The following is a 25711-nucleotide window of genomic DNA, read 5'->3' as shown; positions in this document are numbered from 1 at the left end:
AATAAGTGGGACATACGCTTTTCTCTTCGTGGTCACAGTGGAAGTGTAATTATTGTCAAATCTTATATTTTTCCCATCGACTTGGACTAGATTTCCTGACCATGCAGCTCTTAGTATTAAGTCTTTGTCTTGTGTAGATAGGAATTTTACAATGATGGCTCTCACAGCTGTTGAATTTTTTGATGCAGATTTATATGACAGGGACCTGTGGGCTCTCTCGATTCTGAAAGATAAAGCTTCAGGGAGGTTTAGTATTTTTGGAAGCCAATCATTTAGGAAGAGAATCATATTATTTCCTTCCATTTTCTTTGGAACTCCATAGATCCTAATGTTGTTTCTTCTAGATCTACACTGTAGGTCTTCCACTTTGTTTTAGTAACTGGTTATTTTGTTTTAGTAAAAAGTTTATCTGGTTGTCATTTTCCATTTGCCTGCCATCTATTTCACTTACTGATTATTCTATAGCTGCCATTTGGTCAGAGTGAGTAGTAATAATTTCCTTTAAGTCATCAATTTGTTTTTTGCTTGCTTTCTTCATATTTTCCATAATTTTCTCTAAATTATCCAACTTTATAGAAAGTTCTTGAATGCTGGTGATTATTGTTTGAAGTTTCTTTTTCATAGTGCATTCTTGTAGAAATGTATTCGAGTGACTCATAGTTGTTTCAGTCTGTAACTGGTAACAGAACTTCTGACAGGTAATATGTTGGTAAATAATTGAAAAAAAATAAGATTTCTTCTGATAAAGTTGTTCACAATATCAAGATAAGTAGCTGTAGAAAAATTCTTCAAAGTTTGTTGAGTTAAAATAGAAAAATCTTGTCAGAAAAAAATAATTTCAGGCAGAGCATCAAGAAAGTGCAGCTAACTCCTTGGCATCTTGGCCACGCCTCATTTTATGATATTTTTATGTTGTTGTTTGTGTAGCTTTATCTGCCTTTATGGCTATTTTCATGGCTGAAAAGGGTATTTTGGACAACCCCCCCCACCTACATGGTTATCAAAAGAAAGTAATACCCAGCAATGGTCTCAGTTAATTCAAAACAGCAGCACATACTTAATCCCATGAGAACATGGCAAACATATTGCCAGATAAATTTAGATCAGACTTTAACCCCTTTCTCTGCCTAATTAGGCAATTAAGCGCATTAGTATGCATATGCGCCATCCCCCAATCACCTCTGATCAAGTCTTAAGTGCTGTCTCTAAGGCTAAGAATACTTGCCCATTGGGCCATAAAATTATGACAGGCTGTCTTCTTCTTAGCACTAAACATTGCCTGGCCAAGCCATTAAGAATGTTCATTCTCAGCCGCCACACTGGATTTGTGCCAGTAGTATGGAGAACTGTTGTAGTCATCCAAGAGACGTGGAAGAGTACACAGGCCATTAAGTCCTCTAATCACTCATGTTTTCTTTTTCTAGAATCCTAGTTGTAAATCCACTAATGCCTTCTTCTGTGATCAGACTTCTGTTTTCTCCTGTTCATTTCTTTGATACTCTTCTTCGAACTTCCTTTGTTTCTTTAATGGGTATTTGCATTTGGCTGCTCAGCAACAAAGATAGGCTCTTCAGTCAGACTTTCCTTACTCAGGATTAAAACATTCTGTAACCTTTTAAGCTCCTCTGTGCCACTCTTTTCAGTTCCTTGTTTTCAGAAATTTCTGTTTCATAGTCATCATCTTTGCCAGACACTGTGTGTATGCTCATAACGTTAGACGGCTTTGACATTTCATCAAAATGTTATACACTCTGACCTAAAATGTTAAAACCTAAAAGGTCAATCAAAAATATTTGGGGGGGGGACACAGGACAGTAAGCTCCCGTCCTCTTACATGTATATATATTTATGTATTTATCTATATATATATATATATATATATATATATATATATTCACACGTACATATATACATACGTTCCATCGCATTGGTCGTGTGTGTTTGGTCAACAGTTGTTTAGTTGACTGTTTATGATCAGCTAAACAGTTGGTCGACAGATGTCTGAGATCAATTGCTAAGGTTGTAGAATGTGCCCTTACCCTGTTATGCTGCTTGTGTGACCTTGGAGGAGTTGTGTATCATTATCAGGGAATGGAGTTTTTTTTGTTTTTGTTTTTTTACATATGCCAGAGCTGATTCATGGTGCATGCATAGTTGCTTGTTGATGTATGCAATTTCAGCATAAAGACATTGACATTTATCGTTATGTTGGGTAGATATATTGTATACATATTCGCCTAGAGAGGAGTTGTGGTATTGTATGCAAAAGTCAGTAATAGAGAAGTATGTAAGAGTGGTACAGGATATGTATGAGGGCAGTGTGACAGTGGTGAGGTCTGTGGTAGGAGTGATGGATGTGTTCAAGGTGGAGGTGGGATTACATCAAAGATCAGCTCTGAGCCTTTTTCTTATTTGCAATGGTGATGGACAGGAGACTCGTGGACTAATATGTTTGCGGGTGACATTGTGATATGTAGTGAGAGTAGGGAACAGTTGAGGATACCCTGGAGAGGTGGAGAAATGCTCTAAAGAGGAGAGGAATGGCTGTCAGCAGGACTAAGACAGAATATATGAATGAATGAGAGGGAGGATGGAGGAATGGTGAGGATACAGGGAGAAGAGTTGGCGAAGGCAAATAAGTTTAAATACTTGGGATCAACAGTTCAGAGTAACTGTGAATGTGGAAGAGAGGTGCAGAAGAGAGTGCAGGTAGGGTTGAGTGGGTGGAGAAGTGTGTCAGGAGTGATTTGTGACAGACTGGTACCATTAAGAGTGAAAGGGAAGGTTTACAAGATGTTAGTGAGACCAGCTGTGTTATACGGGTTGGAGATGGTAGCACTGATGAAAAGACAGGAGTCAGAGCTGGAGGTGGCAGAGTTAAAGATGTTAAGATTTGCATTGGGTGTGGTGAGGCTGGGCAAGGTTAGAAATGAGTATGTTAGAGGGTCAGCTCAGGTTGGATGGTTTGGAGACAAAGCTAGAGAGATGAGATTGCGTTGGTTTGGGCATAAGCTGAGGAGGGATGCTGGGTATATTGGGAGAAGGATGTTAAGGATGGAGCTGCCAGCTAAGAGGAAAAGAGGAAGGCCTAAGATAAGGATTATGGATGTAGTGAGAGAGCAAAATGCAGAGTACAGGAATAAATTGAAACAGACAATTTACTGTGGCAACCCTTAATGGGAGCAGCTGAAAGAAAAAGTTATATTATTTTATATATAAAACAACTCTGAGATCACACTGAATTTCCCAATCCCACGGTTCCATGATGTCACTTAGGAAACCCCATTATGTCTGCTCATCTGATATTTTTTTATAAGCATTACCAGCTTTTCCAGCAGTCAACAAAATATCTTCTCGAAGAAGCAGTTAACACATTAGTCCTGAGCAGTAAACAACCAGATTTGCCACAGTATTCATCAGAAATAAGATCTGGTCCAGGTTCAGTGTTACACATTCCAAAAGTAATTGCTGCTGTAGTCACATGAAATACATTGTCTGGGATGCGGTAGTCCCGGTAACATTCTCCTTGATAGTGTGTGCTAACAGGAGAGCAGATGACTTAGAATTCTTCATTCAAATGGCAAGTAGTATTTGAAAAAAAAAGCAGTAGATCCTTTAAGCTGTTTTTAAGGTTCCTCTACAGGGATTGAACTCATATTTTGTAGAATGAAAAATCTGCTTGCAGGCCAATTGCAGTTTTTCTGCAGTTGAGAATTCAGTTTTTTAAACTGTTACATGAGGAATAAACTGTTAAATATGACATGAATTGTGCGCTTACCCTTGTAATTGAATTGACAATATTTTGAGCACATAGATTCTGCTTAAAATATAATTTGAATATAATTGTTGGGTGTATTGTGTTAGGGTTCATCCCCTTGTAGAACAAGAATTTGGAATTGTAACAGCCTGACAAAACAGTTGGCACTCATCTTTCCTGGAGCTTTTAATTTAAGCTTAAAGTAGTGATGAATGAGTGCAGTTTAGTCACAGTGTTTTGTGCATGCATTTAGAACACAAAGCTGGAAAAGAAAAGCATTGACAAACTACATGTGTGTTGCACATTGCAAGATTGGATTGCTGGGTCAGTTTAGCAGGGAGGAATTGAGAGGGAAAGTGGAATTTCTGATATTGTTTTACAAAGAAAAGAAAGGGAGGATGGGAGGGAATTAGACACAGTGTTTGACTATGAGGTCTTCCATGGAGATGATTTGCGGACAAAAGAATTATAGTAGATGGTAGAGAATTGGATTAAGACGAGTAATTTCAAAGAAAGGATGAAAGAGCTCAAGCAAAGAATGGGCTGGGAGAGTAGGCGGCTGGCATTTATATTCTGAAGCATTAAATGATTAACAAGTGTAAAAAGTGTGAATGGAACAACATTAAGGAGTTTACAAAGACAATTCTAGTCCACCTTTAAAAAAAAAAAAAGTATACATATCAAGCAGTGACAGAAGGCTTTGCAGTTACTGAGACATACAGAAGATGATTTTCCTTTCAATTTGCCGTGAAGCCATTTCTACGCTTGCTTCTCTTGTGTTAAAACATCATTTACTTCTTCCTCAGACACTTCTGTCTCTGAAGTATTTTGGACTGTTTGTGTGATGTTCAGTGTTGGGAGAATATACCACTTAGTTTTAATCATATAGGAGCAGAGCTGCATTTATCTGTGTATTTTATTGATATCTGATTGAGAAGGATTTTTTTTTCAGGCACAACACTGGTCTTCTGCAGGGAGATTTAAAATCCAGAAAGATTTTACAATGATACACAATGCAAGTGCAGACCAAATAGAGATCATACAGTATCAGCCATGCCTGCAAACCAAAACCCAGCATCCCTACAGTAATACAGTAAGGTATCATTTTAATTTAACAACTTTTGTCACACTATAAGATGTGAGGCAACAACTTACAGCATCATAGCCTAACCATTGACTGGAGGAGGATAGTTTCACTGGAATGACTAATGGTATGCCAGCTTGTTAAATAATGTAGTTTAATGAATGTGTTGTAGCATACAACATGGTTAGCATTTTCTTGGATATATATCTTTACTAATGCCTTCCCTGTGATCAAAATAACCATCCATTAAGAATTAAATAGCAGAAACTGCTCCTGCACAAAAGAATATTAGGTTATATTAGCTTTAGATAAATGGGCATTGTGAGATGATGGCTGTATGCTGCATTTACAGGTTATTCTGTACTTAATGTGGTTAAGGTAAGATGAACAGAATAGTTTTATGCTGTATTCAGTTCTTGTTTCCTTTGACAACACTGATGAGTTAAAGGACTGAGAAAGTCTTGCCTACTTTTGCAAGTCTTTTTACTGACCTTAAAGGGTTGATTGCTTCTGCATGAATGGTACTTTGGGAATAGGAGTAATCCCTAATTAGCCCAGAAACTGTAGATGCTAATAAAAGGGAGCACTGCTACAACAGAATCCTTACGCATGGGAAACAACTGCAGACAGATATCCACCTTTCCAAACTTGTCAGACTTCCACAGCTCTTTGGATTACCTTTTACCTTCTTTGGCCAAACTCCCCCCTTTTCATAATGGCCTGATGTAGGGTTAGAAGGGGAGAATACTGCCACCTTCATTTTAATTTGCTGCAAAAAGTGATTAGGCAAAAATCAATTTCTCACTGCCAGGCATCTAGTAGAGAATGGTAATTCCCCTTTGGGCCAATATTTTTCTAACATCTCATTTGGCATTCATGTTAGTGGAAATTCAATTAGAGTAATACTGGATTTTGAAATTATTTGCTACTTAGTAATTCTGAGGGCCATGGTATCTGTAGAAGAACATACAAGTTGGCATACTGTGGAAGACCAATTTCAGCAGTGGACTCCCACTTGCAGTCCTTATTTTGCTTGGAAGAGACCCACATCCCCTTGCAAATGTTGAGCCACTCTTTTTTTTTTTTTTTTTGTTAACACGTTTATTGAATTATCACTTAAGACATAGGCAGACATACATTTATATAAAGGAGCACAAACCATGTTAACATGTTTACAGTTGCAAACATTGTACATCACGTATATTTTTATATCTAATTATCATTAATCCAGCATTACATAAATTGATCAAGTCCTGCCTTCCCTTAAACCTCACTCCTCATCCAAAATGTTATTCTGCATGCATTGTTCCCACAATTTCCAGTTTTTTATGTAGTTTGCTCCCACCCTTTTGTAAAGATCCCACTCCCACTTCTTTTCTCTCTGTTACAATATTCAGTACTTTTAATTTTGGTGGCTGCCAAAAGAGCAATTGCTAGAAAATGGATATCAAACTTACCAAGGTCTTATGTCTAGGCAATTCAGATCCTGTATCCTGGCTTAAAAAAATAATTTCTTTTGTTACTCCTACTTCCTTGCCCAGTATTTCTGACAGAGTACTCTGTAGGGATTTTTAAAATCTGCAAACTAATTATACTCTCAAAACATATGTACCCAGTTACCTCTAACATTTGCCGTCTACCTGAGGAAAAATTCTTTGGAGTCCACTTAGGGTGTAAAAATACCTCTGCAAACACTTCCAAGCAAAAATCCCAAAATCTTCTAGCCTTTATTGCATATTTGGGAGCCATACATATGTCCTCCCATTGTTTCATGTGAATTTGCTAATCCAGTCTCTGTTCCCAGTCTTTTCTAACCTCCTGTGATTGATTTGTACAGTTATTGTGCAATAATTTATATGCCTTACTAATTATCCCTTTTTAATAGCAGCTTCTGTTCTAGATTCAACTAAAAACTCTACTAGAACAGGTCTTTCACATAGGGTTTCCGTATCCCTATCTCTTAGCCTACACTCTGATATCAATCCCTGATATGGAAGCCAGTCTCTAGCCTGCCTTCCAAATGTCTTCTTTGCCTTTTCCCACTCTATTACCTTTCTCTCTCTAGTTATTGTCTGCCAAGTCAGTACCTTGGTTCCTTTGACAGTTTTCTGCAGTAAATTCCAGCCCCCCCAGCTTTTCTCTGTATCCCTAAATGCAGTCATCCCTCACAGCAAAATCTCCTATCTCCATTCTCATGTTCGCTTGGTTCTTAGAATACTCTCTCTCTCCGTCTGTCTCTCTCTCTCCCTCTCCTTATTTCTTGAATTCCTCCTGCTTCATCATCATCCCGTTTGACTTTGAATTATAGCGTTCTGCATTTATGTTTATGAGCCTTAAATGTGTAGCTCTAAAATACCTGCTCAAGTCAGGTAACTGTAAACCACCTTGTACAGTTGTAAGGATCAACTTATTCCACTTGAGGCTTGCCCTCTTCCCCTCTCAGAATAACTCCTTCAACTCATTATTAATTAAGTACTGTCCACAACTTTTCTATTAGTTGATAAAAACATGCCTGACCTGTATATAAAACTAAGGGACTGAAAACATTTTAACCACTTGTATCTTGCTATCCATATCCATAAAAAGGAGCTTCCAGCTTCTCAGTTTTTTATTATCTTTTGTGTACTCTCTTTCCAAATATCCTTAGCTGCAGTAACAGAATCCTCTTAAGCTATGCTCCTAAATATGTCATTTTATCATGTCTCAATAGATATGGGTATTGCTGAATCAATTCATGTGTAGGCACATAATTTATGGCTATAGCCTTTGTTTTGTCTTCATTTAATTTTATATACCTTAAACACTTGAAACTGTCTTGAATGTTCTACAACACTGAGATGTCTTTTATTGGTTATATCAGTTAAAAATATTGTCTGCAAATAAAGCCAACTTTTACTTATTACCATCCCAATTATATCCTTGAATTTCAGAGTCTCTTATTTCCTTGGCAAGTGTCTAAACATAGCACAAATAAAGGGGAAAGAGGACACCCCTGCCTGATTCCTCTTTTCAGATCCATCTTATTAAAGAGGACCCCTCCTACTTTAACTTTTGCCTCTGATCCCTCATATATCCTCTTAATTAAGCTTATTTATCAGGGAATACAAATGCTTCCATTGCCTTACTCATAAAATTCCGGCATACTCTGTCATATGCTTTCTCTGCATCAAGGCCCACCACCTACAAATCCTGCACAGTCGTTCCTATTAGGAGGGTAAAACTTCAATATTTGAAAATGTACATAGTTTTACATGTTGCTATTAAATGCTTAGGTTTCAGGGGGGTTTGAGGGTTGTTTTTTTTTTGTTTGAGGGCTTTCAGTAAATAAAAAAGTTTTGTAAGATGTGACATAGGCTCAAATGGATATGACAAGAAACTAATATATAAAAGTTTGACCTGCCAAAGAGTGTATGCATGTAACACAAAAGCTGTAATTAGACATTTAACAAAAAGGTGTTATACATAAAAGATGGGAATAATAACTTTTTAATACAATGCTGCTTTCTGTAATGTGTGTAAATGTCAATGATCTCACAGATAAATATAAAGAATATATTAAAAATGTAGAGTGCACATTAGCTATTTTACAGGAGACACACTTGGAAAGAACTGAACATGTGAATTTGATAAAGGTTTTCAGGATAGTTATTCAGCGGATTCTGTGGGACAAAAGAAAAGAGGAGTACTTGTATTAATTGCAAGAGGAGTGATAGAAGAGGATAAAACAGATAATGGCATATTTGTAGTGCTAAGGGACTACTGGCAGGGGAGGAGGATTACGCTGGCATGTATTTAAATTCCACCTAAAACTGCTTTAACGTTGCTTAAGAAAATTCTGTGAGAAATAATCAGTTTTCAACAAGGAATATTACTTATAGATGGGGACTGGAATTTGATTTACAGCAGTGAAGGTGTGTCTGGAGGGCCCAGAAGGGAAAGTATAACAAAGGAGGGTAGAGTTTTGAAGAAATGTATGCAAATGTTTGGCATGGAAAATGTGAATTCAGTGATAAGAGTTTGGAGTGAATTTACATATTATTCCCCAAGGTATAAAAACCTGGGCTGGCTATACAGAATTTACATTTCACAGGGACATGTGCATTTAATTGAAGGTCTTGATACACACCCAATAATAACTAAAATAAAAACACATGATAATGAAATAAAAATGAGACAGTGGCAATTTCCCACCTATCTGTTGAAAAGAGAGGAATTTAAGGAATGTGTAGTGGAGATTATTCAGGAGCTATTCGATAGGATAAAAATTACTTCTGAAAATATAGCTAGAGGGTGGGATAAAATTAAGGGAGAGTTTAAGAATGGGGTGGAAATAAAAGAAGGGGATCTGTGGTTAAGAAGTAACAATAATTATTTAGAGGGGCTGACAAATGTTAAAGTACTGCAAAATAGAGGGAAACTCACAGAACAAGAAGAGGAGCAATTGCAGAGTGCTAAGCAGAAAGTAAGGGATTAACTTGATAATATACACGAGTTTAGAAAAATTGCTGTTAAGCAACTGTTTTTTTTATAGTAACACTAGGGCACAAAAAAACTTTTGGCACAATGACTTAGGCAACAGAAAATAGAAAGGTCTGTTGCCAAGCTTAGGGAGCCTATAACAAGGAGGGTAACAAGATCCTGTAGCGGTATTAGAAATATTTTGGAAATTCTACAAAAGTCTGTATAAAGCAGAAAGATATGGAACTCAAGAAAAAGATACAAATGGAAATGTTTATGGAAGAATTAAATATGCCAGGGTTTGAGGTAGATGAGGCTCAGTTACTAACAGTTGGGATAGCAGGAGATGAGATAAAAATTATGATGTATAACCAATCTACAAGAACTTCCCCAGGAATAGATGGTATTCCTGTGGATGTTTGGAAGGTAGGAGGGAAAAAACTGATAAAGATCTGGAAGGTTTTTTAACAGTATTTTAAGAGGAGAAGTACCAGCATCTTGGAAGAAAGCAGTGGTAGCTGTAATACGTAAAGAGGTTAAAAATTCATCAGATCCAGCTTCATACAGGCCCATTTCAATACTAAACCATGATTATAAAGTGTCCATGTCAATAATGGCTAAAAGAATGGCAAAAGTAATGCCAAAATTGATATGGATAAGTGTGGTTTTGTGGAGGGGAGGCAAACATTTGACAATATTAATAGAACAATGATGATCCAGATGGAAGCAGAATGTAAGAAAATACCATTGTTGTTGGTGGGTCTTGATGCAGAGAAGGCATTTGACAGAGTAAGCTAGACTTTCTGAGCAGGGCGATGGAAGCATGTGAATTTCCTGAAAAAATTATGGTTGCTTAGGAGGAAATGTAAGGGATTGGAGGTGAAAATGAAAGTGGGTGGGGCCCTGTCTGATCATTTCTGTTTGAGCAGAGGAATCAGGCAGGGGTGTCCTCTTTCCCCTTTGTTATTTGCATTATATTTAAAACCATTGGCAAAGAAAATAAGGGACTAAGAAATTCAAGGATATAATTGGTATGGTAGTTAAGAAAAGCTGGCTGTATTTGCAGATGCTATTATTTTATACCTCACAAAACTAGAAGGATACATTACACTGTTATGCGAACATTTTGAGGCAGTTTCATATATTTTTGGGATACAAAATCAATGAAGATAAAACAAAGGCAAGAGCGGTAAATTATTTACCCACATATGAATTGGTTCAGCAATATTCATATTTATGGGGAAGTGATAAAATGAAGTATTAGGAGTATGGATTAAAATGATTCTGGTATAGCAGCTAAGGATATGTGGGAAGAGAATGAACAAAAGATAATACAAAAACTGAGAAAATGGAAGCTTTGTTATATGGGTATGGATAGTAAGATGCAAGCAGTTAAATGTTTTAGTTCCATTAGTCTTATATACAGGTCAGGTATATTTTTGTCAACTAGAGGAGAAGTTGTGGATAGCAATTAATAAAGAGTTGAAGGACTTCTTCTGGGAAGGGAAGACTGCAAGAGTCAAGTAGGATAAGCTGATTCTTCCAGTAGAACAGGGTGGATTGAGATTCCCAGTTTGAAGAGATATTTCAGAGCTACACAGTTAAGGCTGCTATGCATAGCGCAAGCAGAAAACTAAAATTCAAAGTTTAAAGAGATGATGATGAAATGGAGAAAGCTCAAGAATCAAGGAGAGACTGTGATTTTGGATGCAGGCCTTTAAGGAAAATAATAATCATGCAGAATATTATATCTATAAAGTAGCAGAAAGTATCCTAAGAACTAAGCCAACATAGGAATGGAGAAACGAAATTCTGCCGATAGGGATGACTGCAATTAGGGTTAGGGATATAGACAATAGACAAGAGGGGGCTGGAATTTATTGGAGTAAACTGGCAAAGGAACCAAGAGCAAATAATTAGAGAGGCAAAGATACCAAGAATGTATTTGGACTGCAGGTTAGAGATTGCCTTCGCTATCAAGGATTGATAACAGAGTATAGGCAAAGAGAAAGAAATAGGGGTGCCCTAAATGAAAGACCAGCACTGGTAGAGTTTTTAGTATAATCTAGAACAGAAGCTGTCATTAAACAGGAATAATTAGTAGAGTATATAAAACATTGCATGAGAACTATAAGAATCAATCAGAGGAAGTTAGAAAGGATAGGGAAAAGAGATTGGATAAGCAATTTACAAAGAAACAATGGGAGGATATATGCATGTCTCCCAAATATGAAACAAAATCTAGAAGATTTAGGATTTTTGTTTGGAAATGTTTGCATAGATATTTTCATGCCCCAAGTAGACTCCAGAGAATTTTTCCTCATGTATACAGCAAATGTTAGAGGTCTTACAGGGAAGAAATACTAATTGGGAACATATTTGCTGAGAGTGCAGTGAGTTGGTGGACTTTAAGGATTCCCTGTGGGTTACACTGTTGGAGATGCGGGATGGGGAGATTGGGTTGACGGAGGAGATGATTTTTCTGAGCTATGATAAACAGATTCATAATTGCCTGGATGTGGTGAGGCCTTGCTGTGTCTAATTATGATGGCAACCAAGAAAGTAGGGTTGCCAACTGTCCTGTTATCAGCCGACACTCATGGGTTGTGCTACATTATACCGTTGCCCGCTGTGCAAAACAGCGGGACTTGAAAAGTCCCTCTTTTCGATCATGCTGAATTGCTGTGGAAAAGCTGCAATTACTACCAGCCTTTCCACGGCAATTCAGTTATGTCACCAATCTGGACCTACAGGCAGCCCTGTTAGATCCTGATATTTTAAATTGTGCAGCAATTGGCTGCATTTCATGAAGGGGGTGTGGCTTGGGGCAGGAAGTGCCCTATAAGGATCGCGGCTGCAGAGTAGTTTGTTTTTAGTGCTTCTACAGCCACACAGAAGTAAGACTGAGATTTGTCTTTTTTTTCCTAACAGCCAGCCAGCAAGCAGGCAAGCAAGCTAGCAGCCTAGCTACAGAGCCATCCATCCATCCATCCAGCCAGCCTTCCATCCCGTCATTCAGCCAGTTAGCCACTCCAGCCATTCATCCATTCAGCTGGCCACTGTAGTTATTAATCCATCCAGCTAGCTACTCCAGCAGCTAGCCAGCCAGCTAGCCATTCCAGCAACCAGCCAGCTGTTGTACCCCAAACTGCACCTCCTTCACCACTCATCTGATGATGTCATAGAGGGTGTGGCCAGTGTCATATTGGCCACACCCCCACGTCCCACATTGGCCAACTTAAAAGATGACAACCCTGCAAGAAAGCAATTACTAGAAAATGGAAATCAAAATCTAAACCCACTATAGTAGAAGTGAATATAGTAACAGAGATAAAACAACTGGAATTGAGATCTTTAGAAAAGGTTAGGAGCAAACTACATAGAAAAATATGGGAATTGTTGGAACAATACATACAGGGGAGGAATGAAGTTTAAAAGAAGTCAGGAGTTAAATTAGCTATGTAATGTTTGACTGAATGTTATTTGGCAGATTATAAGTGATGTGTAATGCTTGAAATTGGGAGTGTGTCAGTGTGTTTTGTGATGTAAAATGCTTGTAAGTAAGATTATGTAGGTGTGGTTTGTTTTCATTTATATAGATGTATGATTACCTATGTTGTAATTGATGGGTTAATAAAGATGCATGTTTTTTTTTTAAAAAGGCAGGAATTGAATAAATGGCAGTTTGATTTATTATACAGTTATTTATTATCATCACCATTTCAACGTATGACACATTTTACATGACTTTGTGTTAATGAAAACCCTCAAACAAAAAAGCGTGTGCGCACACACACACACACACACACACACACACACACACACACACACACACACACACACACACACACCCCAGAACCTATTAACTTAAAAGAAGCGCACAAAACTATGTCAAATAATGAAGCTTAACCTTACTTACAGGAACAATTGTCCCAAATTGACAGCTACACACACAGGCAAAACCTAATACAAAATTAAGGTTATCCATGCTAAGACACTTGTTACAGCCTGTGCTTCCATTTATGCTAATTGCTGTCTCTTTTTATCTTATCAGTATTATGCTCCCAGATATGTATGTTTTCAGAAAATATTAACTTTTAGCCTTAAGAAAAAGAGCACTGCCTGTCTTTAAATAAAACTCAATTATGCACTGTTCTGGTAAATGCTTTAACAAATCGTTAACAGAAAAACTGCTATCTCTTATTCCCTTTCAATAATTTCAAATGTATTTTATTTTTTACTGAACTGCTTGCCCTTGTTCCTTTTAAGTAAACCTTGTCCCCAACCTGTTGATGTACTGCCTTCACATTTAGTCAGCTTGTTGCCATGGAAAAGTAAGATCAAAATGCACTGTTACCTTCAGCTCCAGATTTCTCAACTGGCATGGAACATTTATTTGCTTAAAAAAAACTATTTATTACATTGTGATCTCTCATTTTTTTAAAAATCTACTTGTAGTAACAAAACACTTGTCAATTGATTAAGCCAGATATTTACCTCTGCAAAAGTGAAAGAAAACATTTCAGCTGTACATATATTGTGATGAGTGCACTTTTATACTGTGTCCTCCACCCCAACAGCCCAATATTGCATTTTCTTGACTTAAACACACTTTTGTCCAGCCTTTCTTTGCTTTTTTTAATTGTAATGCCTACATTTCTTGAAACTAAAAAAGAGAAAAGGCACTCTTTTCTCTAGTATCTTTTATCACGTACAATAATCACTAAAAGTACATTACTATATCACATGCAATTTATATCATAAAATGTTTAGTTAATTTTTTCATCTTTCTCCTTCTTTTTTCCCATTTACTGTCCTTTCAAACATTAATGACACCCTGTAATGGGGCATATGTCTCTCAGTCCCCCAACAAGTTTAACAAAGTCAAGAAAAATCCAGTCTTCCTCAGACACTTTTTTTTTTTTTGTAAAGCCATATTTCACAAATGTGATTGCTGTTTATTGTCTCACACTTACTCAGTAACTTCAGTGTTGCAGGTCTTCTTCCTGTTCATGTTCATCTCCCGTCACCAGACTGTGGTTTAAGTCCAAGGTACTCTTAATTCTTATAGTCAACTCTTGTGCTTTTTCTGTCTTTTAAGCATTTTCCTTTGGAACATTGCAAAAGATTTCACTGGCAAAATTTTTGCCTATGAACCTTACCATCCGATGAATGAGAAGCAGACTCCCCTTGTGTTTTATGGCTCATCCATTGTTGGACAAACGTTTGTATTTCCCCTATAGTCTGTTCTGCATCAAAAATGAGTTTGATCTCCCAAGAAAAAAATATTCTGAATATAGTTGGATACAGCAACTTGAATCTCCCATCTGCCTCTTGACATTCCCTGATTGCTGGAATAAATTTGTTTCTGCTCTGCTTGATGTACAGTGAATAGTTATTTTCTATAAACACTCTGTTTTGTTAGGATTAGCTCTTTCTGGTGGTAGTATTGCATCTTCACCCGTACAGATCTTGGCTGCTTTCTGATGGCCAGGTTTGGAGCATACACATTGTGTCCTTTCAATTACCAGATCCCTGTACAGTACAGTTGCTTATTTGTGCCTTCATAAAATTAATATGGTCTGTTCTTTCTACTTTCTCTTGTACAGCAGAAAATCTCAGATTTCCCTATGTGCTCTGCCCTCTAATTCTCCCATTTTTTGAAACGTCTTCTTGAGCAGTCTCAGACTCAGCCAGCCTTTTCTTCATTTTGTTCTCTGATTTTTTGCAGTTTCATCAGTTCATCTAAATAGGGCTGTGGTGGTGCAGTGGTTAGTGTTGTCACCTCACAGCAAGAGGTTCTCCCATTCGATTTTCAACTGGAGTGCCTTCTGTGTGGAGTCTGCATGTCCTCCCCGCAGTCGAGTGACATCTAAAGACATGCAGGTAGAAGAATGCATGAATGGGTGTGCCTTCTTTCAAGGTTGGGCATCAGGCTGGCAACTCGATACTGTAAAAATCCACTGCCAATTATTAACGGACCGGAGTTCCGCTGTGGTGACCTCTAACCGGGATAAAGCCAAAAGACTTTTTATCAGCTCATCTAAATATCTGTTTAAAGCTTCTTCCATTTTTTACAGCCTTTTAATATTTGAGGTAATATAGTCTTTCAGTGTTTCATTTATTATGATCAGCTCTGAGCACATTTGACTTTTTTTTTTAGATTACTGGATGCCATGTTTTACACCAAAGCTGGAGCTTGAATTGCTTTTTGCTGAACAGCTGCAGGATTCTTCCCAGTCAGTGTTTTGTCTTCACCTTTACTAGCTGATTTTTTTCAGGCTGTCTTAGTTTCTTCTTTGCTGGCATCCAGGCAGTGTACTTACTGTCCAGTAACTTGAATTCACTAAAATTGATGAGTTCCTGACCCTTGTCCTTCATTTTATTTTTTCACACTGCGAGACCTGAAGTTAAGCTGTTGATTAAGGTGCAGCTATCTTGGAAAGCCAGTGTTGAACCACTTATAAGGAAACTCTGCTGCAACAGACTCCAAATTTTCACGAACTTCTTGGTGCATAAGTTCATTATGCAAGCTTCTTCCTTTGTGGAGAACCATACACTAGTGAGCATAAGCTTAAAGTCTCACTGAAAAAGGGCAACTAATGAAGATGGAAAAGCTGAAAAAGATTGGATTCAGAGTCTGCATGAAGAGAGTTTTAGGCATTTGTGACCTTTTCGGTCCCACTGAGACCAGAGGATGAAACACCTGGTGAGAATCTTTGCTGAGTCTTTGTCCCAAAATCTTCTATAACCATAACCCTGCCTGTACTATCCCTTTTTGCCCATTTTTACTTAGAGAATAGGAGCCAGGTATTTCTAGGCTTGGCAAAAAACATTTGTTCCTGTCCAGAAAACTCCCTCCTGTCTTCCAGTCCTCAGCAAGATCAGGTGGTAGGGAGTGGGGCAGCTTATTGGTCCTGGAGTGGCAGCTTACCCTCTCACTGTGGGAGCACCCCCTTTCTCCTTCTGCAGCTGCATCAAGTCTGGATTTGCTACCTTCCTAAGGGATGCATGCCTCTGCATAGTAGTTTTCCCTCAGCTACTCAATGCAAGCACATTAAGTTAGTGTGATTTCTGCTGCTTGTAAAGCTCTTAAGTATCACCCATATGGTGATTCAGAACCCTCCTGCCTTTGCCAGGGCGGGTAAGCTCACAGAGGACTCATACCCATCTTCCCTGGCCAGCTCCTAGAGGCTCCTGAGCCAGTACTGTGTGGTGTTGGGTCTTGGTTTTCATTATCTGTAGAGGCATAACAATTACATTAAAAATAATCTTTTTTTTTTTTCCTTTAAAAGTCAAGATGCAGCTGCTTTTTTTGTCTTTGAGGTTTTATAGATAATTATGCCTTTAACAATCCTTAGAAATTTAGTAAATGGTTGTTGTACTGTTTCAGAGATACAGATAGCAATATGAAGAGCAAAAGTAGACAACAGCAGCCAGTGTTCTGGGGACAGACCTTCTAAAAATATTCAGCAATTAAGAGGTTAAAGAATATTTGCAAAAGAGTATGTGACTAGGTGAATGAAAATGAATTAATCATCCCCCATGGAAATAATGAGATTCCATATTACCGAAGTCTTACAGTTCTGAAATTGATTAAGCAAAATCCATACTGCAGAATATAAAAACAAGAAAGAAAATGTGCAGATACCTAGAAGCAGCAATGCAGTACTTTTTATTAAATAAGCACTTTCGTCTATTTACTTTACTGTGGACTTTATCAAACCAGATAATTCTGAACTTGAGAAGGAGGATGTTTCTTCTTTACTATTAGTGTGCTTGACTCAGACACTAACAATGAGAGGGTTACGGTATCCTTTGGGCTCCTTTCTAGAAGATATCTCTTTTACAAAAATGCACAGACTGATAAGAGAATATTTTAACTAGTGATCAAAGGAGATTTCTGATTCCTATACGAAGATACTTGAGCCTCTTAGGTGTGGAACAGTCCTGACTTATATCTGTTCCCCCAGTTTTCTAGGTCTTTGAGGATGAGTATAAAACATCATCATTAGAGCCAAGGTCATAGCTGCCAGTGCCCAAGTTCTGAAGGGTACTAGACACCTGTAAATACATGTACAGTAATCCTTATTTTATTCTTTTGTTTTAATGTTACAGTGAAAATAGTGCAGCTACAGAAAAACTAAAAAAAAAATGAATAGAGTAAGAAAAGGTATAGTAAAGCTACAGAGTAGTTAAGGGTCCAACACTGAGGAAGAATAGAAAAAGAGGAAAAAAACTGTGTGTGTGTGAGTGAGTGAATATATATATTTGAGTCCCTTGCATTTTGTTGAATGCTAGTTTTTTGACACATGCAGTGGGTGTGGTTTAATGTCAACTGTAAGGATAGCTGAGAGGTGTAAATGTTGATGGTGTGTAATGTTGAGACAGGTAAATGGGTTTGGAAGGTTGAGTGTTTGTGTGTGTGAGTCAGGGTTAGAGCTGCGGATGAATAAAGGATAGGTGCTGTATGTTTGTGTGGAAGCCCCCCTGCCCTCTTTAGTAATGGGTGCTAACTGTAATCCTGACACTGCTCCTTCCCTCAACCCTAACCCTACATTATACCTTCATAAAATCCTTCCCGTAACACTACCACTATAGATGAATTTGAGGCTTGTGTTATCGGGGGTTTTAGTGTTAATATTGGGAGAGGGTATAGTTTGCCTTTCTCGATATTATTTCATTCAATATTTTTTGTTTTCAGTATTGTGTATGTTTGAACTTTTTTTAACTGTGTTTTCAATTCGACATTTAGTTTGATCATACATAATAGCACCATATATATGTATGTATACATTATATTTCATATAGCTTAGACTGGGTAGCCTTTTCAAAATCATTATTAATATCTTCAAAAGTTACCAAAACCTTTACGTAATAGTCAAGGAAAGGGGGGGGGGGGAGTATATGCCTACGAGTAAGATTAAATCGAACATTTTGTTGGCCATTGTTCACAAGTATATACATTTTTGAGTAGCAAAATCATATTCAAAGTATCAAAAATAAAAAAATAAGAGCATATGGCATTAATATTCCAAACAAGATGCAACAATTTCCCATTTCCCCCCACAACTGAAAAACTTGGTCACATTTTCACCAGCAGCAGAAAAAGCATGGGAATTTGTACAGTGTAGACGAGAACTATCCTTTTTGCATTTTCTAACAAATGTCTGATGGGGATAATGAACAGCATAAAGCATTTTAAATGAAATAAAGCATTATGCAGATGAATACCATTAATTCAAAAGTTAAAAAAAAAAATCTTTGTTGAATTTGAAGCGCACTTAACGATTTTGCTTTTCTGGAACATATTGTACCTTACAAGTGGATTTACAGTGCTCTATACCCAAATGACAAGAGGTTTCTTTTTTGATGGATGTGGGGCACTGGATAGATGTGGTACGATGAAGCAGAAGTGCAAAAAGTGCTCCAACCCCACCACCTGACATATGTATATCTACATATATATGTGTAGATATGTGTATCTACATATATATATATATATATATATATATATATGTGGGAGCACTTTACATTATCGAAATACTGAAATCTCGAATGTCATATGGTCGAGACCATATGATCGACATTTCAGTATATCGAATATGTAAAGTTTTAAAAAATAACACTTTACTTACCTTAAAACGTTACGTGCACACAGAGGAAGGCCTCTTGTACGCTCTGTGTGTACGTAATGTTATCTATTTTGTGGTGTTGACAGGAAGTGGGAAATCTCCCGTTTTGCGCTTCCGCATACAGCGCAATATGGGAGATTTCCCTTTTCCCCACTGTAGCGCGATCTCGGAGTTGGTATATTTAAGTAGGGATGGTGGGGGGGCACAGCCCCCCACATGGGGGGTGCAGGGGGGCGAAGCCCCCCTGCAAAAGCAATGTTTGACTTTTTTTTTTTTTCATTTCATTTTAGAAGTTCGAGTTTCCAAAACTCGATGTTTTGGTCTCGATAATATGAGGTTCGAGATTTTGGGAATTCGATCTTCTAAAGTGAATCCATATATATATATATATACACACACACACATACGTATGTGTATATATATATATATATATATATATATATATATATATATATATATATATATATACACACACACACACACACACACACACACACACACACACACACGTACACACACACACACACATATATATATATATATATATATATATATATATATGCTGCTTCATTGTACCACATCTATCCAGTGCCCCACATCCATCACCAGGTCTACCAGCTTTTCCTGACCCCCTGGGCTTCTCTAATGTAAGCTGAAGCCAGGGGAACCACGGGGACACTATCCAATGAAAGACCCTATTATTCTATGAGCAGAGAATTGGATGAAGTTTGGACCATCACTGTAATAAGACATCCCTGATGTGAGATGAACTTAGTCTAGATGTACCTTATGCATCATACCAGACAGACGTCTCTCTCTGTACATTAAGATTTCTTTCTACCGTTTGGCTATTATTTCTTCAGATAATGGACAGGCTGCATAGCCAAAATTGTTTAGCTGCATTTGTCTCTCAAAAAATGTGAGGAATCGGCACTTTTTTTTTTTTTTTTACTGTTAAGATTGTCAGAAGCAAGCATTCATTTCTCAGTAGTGCTTTCCTTGAGATGCCAGAGTTTAGCTAAGCTGTGTTTAGGTATGTTGACTATAAAGAGACCATGAAAGTGGTTTTATCACTATGTTCAGCTCACTGTAGGCTGGTTCCCAGTCCAGCTAGGTTAGTAAAATCTTACTTAGCTATGCTGGGACTATTTCTTATGCAAATATTCTAGTTGGCTGAGGCTGCCTGTTATCTTTAAGAGACATTAATTGCCCCATTGTCAGGAAGCTGTCTTAAATTTTCCCTGTCTGGTGAATTATCGCTGACAGTGGAGAAGACTGGATACTAATAGTTTAACAGCTATCAGGATGTTTTGGTAGTAGTTTAGTTTGATAGTTATCATGACAGCTTTGGGAAACTGGAGTAGTGGTAGTTTTCAAGCAGCAGTCAACACTGTGGGGGGGGGGGTGTATCTGGACATTATTCCTGATAGCAGTCTGACACAAAAAGGCCTTTTGTGAGCTGTAGTCAAGACATCTTGCTTCCATCTAAATAACATTGCTCAGATCTTGATTTTTAATCCATTCCCAGTTCACCTCATTGTGTCTTTTCACTTAGATTGTTGGAGTACTTACTGCCTTTGGCTGTCAAATGGTAGTCTGTTGAGGACACACACAGTGCACAAAGTAGTAAGAGTTTCAGTGGATAATTTCCATTGTTTTGTCATATTATACCGCTGCAATGGGATCTGCACTGGCTACCAGTCACTGCCAGAAAAGTACAGCCCTGCATATTATGAGTCCTTATTTTAGGGAGCTACTGATTCCCCTTCATCCTCTTCATAGTCCACAGGTCATCAGTGGAAGGGTTGCTAGTGTTCCCAAGGAATGGGCTTAAGTGATCTTAGCATTTATCCTTTGTGTGCTTTGCACTGGTCCCAAGGAGTCTGTGATACAGGCCTGCGAGTTGGCATCCTCCTGTAGGAGAAACCTAAATATCTATTTAGGTGAGTTAACTTAAATTACTTGTGTTGAGCAGTATTTAATGACAACAACTTTAAAGTCTCTGTTTTAATTTCCATTTGCTTTTTTCACTTGAGTTATGCTTTATTTGTTTTAGTATGCACAGGACATAGACAGCAATACAGAATATGTCAGTGGATGTAGCAGATAAGAACTTGAGGGATATGACTTCAGGCTGATCCAGACAGCCTGCAGAGTTTGAATGCATACCATTAACTGATGCTGTGCAGCAATGCACATAGACAAATGTGGCAGGAGTGCACCAGTCGGATCATAACTGCTTCTGCATACTTGGTTTAGGACTAGGTTCATAGGCACTCACTATGCTGTTGATCTGTAGAGATCTTAAGAAGCCTAGCTGCATATTCTCATGGTAGTTTTTAGCCCTTATATTTTGTGTACAAATAAACCAATGTTGCACGTTAGAAAGATATGTTGGGACATTGACTTGCTGCCCCCTATCAGTAAGGGACACTGGTGCTAAACTGTGGGGTGAATTTGTGATTTCATATCCATTTGCCCAAATTATGCTTAAAAACATTAAGAGCAGTACTTTGCTTTGTGTGGAGTAGAAGACAATTCCTTACAAGAGATACTATCACACCGACATGTTCTCTTTACATTGCAAAGAGATTGTGATCCCTTGAGCAGGTGTTTATCCTGCCATTGGACTTGCAAATGTGTGATAAGTGCAACAGGATAGGGTCTGTTGAAGCTGCATAAGTGAGTCAGAGGCTGCTTGTTTAGTAGTCTGTATGATACAAAGAAGGAGGGACAAGTCTTTGTGATTTAGGCCTTTGATTTGTTTAGTTGAAAGTGTGGTCGCTCCAGTTAAGTGCTTGGATCGGTATATACTGAATGGAGCATTTATTCAATGATCAGTCTGATGAGAACTGAGTACAATGGAATAATTACCTTTAGATATAAGCTGTGCAATAAAAAGGACTTCCTTATAGCAGAAAATACATAAGTGATCAAAGGACGGTTGTAGACACAGGTTCCCAGATCCCTGACTATAGGATCAGCTTTCAGGGATGCAGTGTCAATGTGATAGTTACAAGAGAAGTCATGCTTGCCAAAGGATATGGTTGTACATTTCTTGGGATTTTAATCCATGGTTCTGCCACCCAGCTATTTGTTTGGGAAAGGTCCTGTTGTTGGACTTTGGTATCCTCTGGAGAGTTTATGAAGGCACCAAGTTTACAGCCCTCTGCCGACTTGGTCAGCCATAAATCATTAACATTTGCTTTGATGTCTAAGAAATAAATGTCAAAGAAAAGTGGCCCAAATACTGAACCATGGGATGTAGCACTGGTGACAGGTCTTTTGGAGGAGGTAGATCTGCCCACCATAATTTCCTGGGTTCTATTTCTGAGACAGTTTTGCTATCCAATGAGTTACATTAAGATTTACATGAGTTTGTGTACTATACAGTACTGTGCAGGGTTTTGTTGAATGCCTTGGTGAGGTCTAGACATGTGGTATTAATTGATTTGCATTTATCCATTATTTCAGTAATCTTCTGAAAGAAGTTGACCAGGTTAAGTAGGCAGGATCTGCCTTTAACAAATCCAAACTTTCTTGGGTCGAGAGCTGTAGGTTACCTATGACCTTATTTATTAGTTTCATAATAATCCTTTACATTTCTTTACAGGTGAGACTGCTAAGGCTTATAGGTCTATAATTACCTGGATCCAGTGACATTTTTCAAGGGGATGACTGTTGCTGTCCTCCATTCATCCAGCTGTAAGACTCTTTGGAGGCTGATATGGAATAGTCTCTGTATCTGACCAGTCATGTTTCACGCTAACCAAAAGGCATGTTATCTGGCCCCACAGTACTAGTGTTCTTGGCCATGGATGACTCCTTGAAGATGTGTTCTTGGGAGATTTTGGTAGGTATTGCAGGGATGTGATCTGGGTATATAGGGGAGAAAAGGGGTGAATTTTAATTAGATTGGCTAGGTCCTGTGGGTGCTGACTGTGTGATATCCTTTACTATTAGCTCTGTGTAGTGCTGTGCATTGTTACAGAGATTCCTAACATGATTAAAGAAGGATTTGTGGTTATTCTTTACCTGGGTGGCTATTTTTACATTGTATCTAGCTTTAGTGCATTTGATCAGGGTCTGCACTTCTTTAAGTTTATCAAGCATGAAATTATTTTTTTTATTGTAGAACTTGTTTATATTATGGTTTCACCATAGGGGCTTATTTTTAAATGTGGCATTATATTTACTTCTGAGGGGAACAGATTTGTGTCTGCAGATATTTACATGTGTAGAATTTATTAATTTAGTAGTAAAGGAATCCGCATAAGCAGTGGGGTTATAGCTCCATGGTCCCCATCTCCCCCAGATCTCCTGGAGGCTGCCTGGCTGGGCCGTGTGCCCGTGCCCTCGGAGCCCCTCAGGGGGGACCTCCCTTCGATCCATGCCGCTCCGCGGAACTCCCCTCGGCCGCAGAGGGGAAGATCCGCTCTCTTGAGGACTTCCGCGTCCCACCCCTTTCCCGTCCAGAGGGGTTCTGGGGACTTTGCGATATTTCGGGGATGCTGTTGGGTCCCGGCCGAGGTTGGACGCCTTCCCCCTGCTCGGCTGGAGCTCTAGGGGTCTTACGGACTCCCACCGGTTGCCCCCTTAAGGACTTCCACCTGGAGGGGGTGGTCGGGACCCTCTCACCCGAGCGGGGCACACCCTCCCGGCCACTTTCCGCTTCTCTCCCCCTTACGGAATTCCATCCCACAGGGGGCCATGATCCAGACCCCCCCTCATCCAGGCAGGATCTCGACTGGCCGATTTCAGCCCCTCTCTCCCTTCTGGACTTCCGTCCCAGAGGGGGCTGTGTTCCGGACCCCCCTCACCCAGGCTGGAGCTCTCCCAGTCCATATGATTTCAGCCCCTCTCTCTCTTTCAGACTTCCGTGGGGAGGGACCCCTCCGGGCTTCCACTTCTACCAGGGCGGGAGAGCTCTTCTCCCGGGTTAGATATCTCCTGGAGGCTGCCAAATCGTTCTGTGTTCCCTATGCTCTCTGAGCCTTTCAGGGGGACCTCCCTCTGATCCTTCCCGGCCTCGTGGAACTCTGCTGGGCCGCAAGGCCTCAGACTGTCTCTCATCTGGGCTTCCGTGATGCCGGTTCTGTCCTTTGCCCTCCACGTAGGGCTTTCAAACTCGCGAGGGAGATGGCATCTCTGCATTTCTAGGCTCGTCTGCCTCTCTCCCCCGCCGTGCCAGTTGCCGTTGAACCTGCTCCACTCTGAGCCTCCTGGCCTGTGGCTCCCTCGCCCCCTGCTTGCTGCCGTTCGCAGGACCTCGTTCCCTCGGTGCCGGGTGGATGACTGGAGGCCGAAACGCTGCCCGCGGATGGACCCGGGTGCGAGACGCCACAGTGGCCATATCTCCGCAACCTTGATAGTTGGGAGGACGGGATCGCAGGCATGGCTTCTGGGGGAGGCGCTCAGCCCGCCCGCGCCGTCCGCCGACACTCCCCCGGCTGGCTTTGGGTGTGAGATGCTTTGGTGGCCATATCTCTGCACCCCCAAGGGCCGGGAGGACAGGATCGAGGACCTGGTGTCCCAGGCAGGCCCTCGGCCCACCCGTGACGTCCGCCGACTCCCCTGGCTGGCCCCAGGTGCGAGATGCTCCGGCGGCCGTATCTCCGCACGGCCCGAGGGGCAGGAGGACAGGATCAAGGACCTGGTGTCCCAGGGAGGCCCTTGGCCCGCCCACACCATCTGCCGACTCCCCTGGCCGGCCCCAGATGTGAGACGCTTTGGCGGCCATATCTCCACACCCCCGGGGGCCGGGAGGACGGGATCGAGGACCTGGTGTCCCGGGGAGACCCTCGTCCGGCCTCGCCATCCGCTGATTCCCCCCGGCCGGCCCTGGGTGCGAGACGCCATGGCAGCCATATCTCCGCACCCCCAGGGTCCTGGAGGACGGGACACCCCGAGCCAGCTTCCCCGGATGTCCCTATGCCCTCTCCCAGAGACCGCGCACCCCCCGCTAGTTTGCTGCTCTGGGGACAACCCTTAAGCCATGGTACGCAATCCTTGGCCCCCTCCGCTCGCAGGGTTTCCGGCTATCTGGATGGAGGTGCCAGGGGGGTGCGGAGCGAGGGGCACGTCCGAGGACCTTCTCCTCCTGCGAGGTCGGTCCTGCTGCCAGGTCACGTCTGGACCCCGCTCCCTCGGTCCCCCCGGCCCACCTGCGTTCTGGACCCCAGCGGGGGCAGTTGGGCCTGGCTGGCCCAAGGACGGGTCCCCCTTCCCCACGAGGGCGCGGAGCCCGTCCCCCCGCCTGTGACAAAAGCTTGGCACGAGAGCTGACTTTCAGTAGATTGTATCTTTTTGCTGCTGTGCTATGTATGAAACCCTGACCCAGAATCAGGTCGTCTATGAATGATTTAGCACCCGGTTCCCCACGAACGTGCGGTGCACTGCTGGAGAGAGGTGGCCCCCTTCCGTCCGTGCTCCGACCCAGTGACGAGTGGCGCTCCTCGCCGATCTAGCGGCCGACTATCCCTGGCCAACCGGAGGTCCGCGGCACTGCAGTATCTTTACATTTATGCGAGATTCTGACTTAGAGACGTTCAGTCTTAATCCCACAGATGGTAGCTTTGCACCATTGGCTCCTCAGCCAAGCACATACACCAAATATCTGAACCTGCGGGTCCTCTTGTACTGAGCAGGATTACTATCGCGACAACACATCAGTAGGGTAAAACTAACCTGTCTCACGAAGGTCTAAACCCAGCTCACGTTCCCTATTAGTGGATGAACAATTTAACGCTTGGTGAATTCTGCTTCACAGTGATAGGA

General features: G+C 40.4%; 1 protein-coding gene and 1 pseudogene across 2 annotated transcripts in view; one reads left to right on the top strand and one right to left on the bottom strand.

The window, feature by feature from the left end:
• The window catches only part of DIS3L2 (DIS3 like 3'-5' exoribonuclease 2), a 4570298-nt gene that overhangs the window by 2268651 nt on the left and 2275936 nt on the right, over positions 1–25711 (top strand). The gene's annotated exons all lie outside the window — the stretch shown is intronic.
• Positions 25196–25711, bottom strand: part of LOC122801470 — a 2979-nt pseudogene continuing 2463 nt past the window's right edge.

This window comes from Protopterus annectens, chromosome 4.part1, assembly GCF_019279795.1.
Source record: "Protopterus annectens isolate FY-2018-M chromosome 4.part1, PAN1.0, whole genome shotgun sequence".
Taxonomy (NCBI): Eukaryota; Metazoa; Chordata; order Ceratodontiformes; family Protopteridae; genus Protopterus; species Protopterus annectens.
The sequence above is the reverse complement of the archived record's forward strand: the minus strand, read 5'-3'. Positions and strand labels throughout refer to the sequence as shown.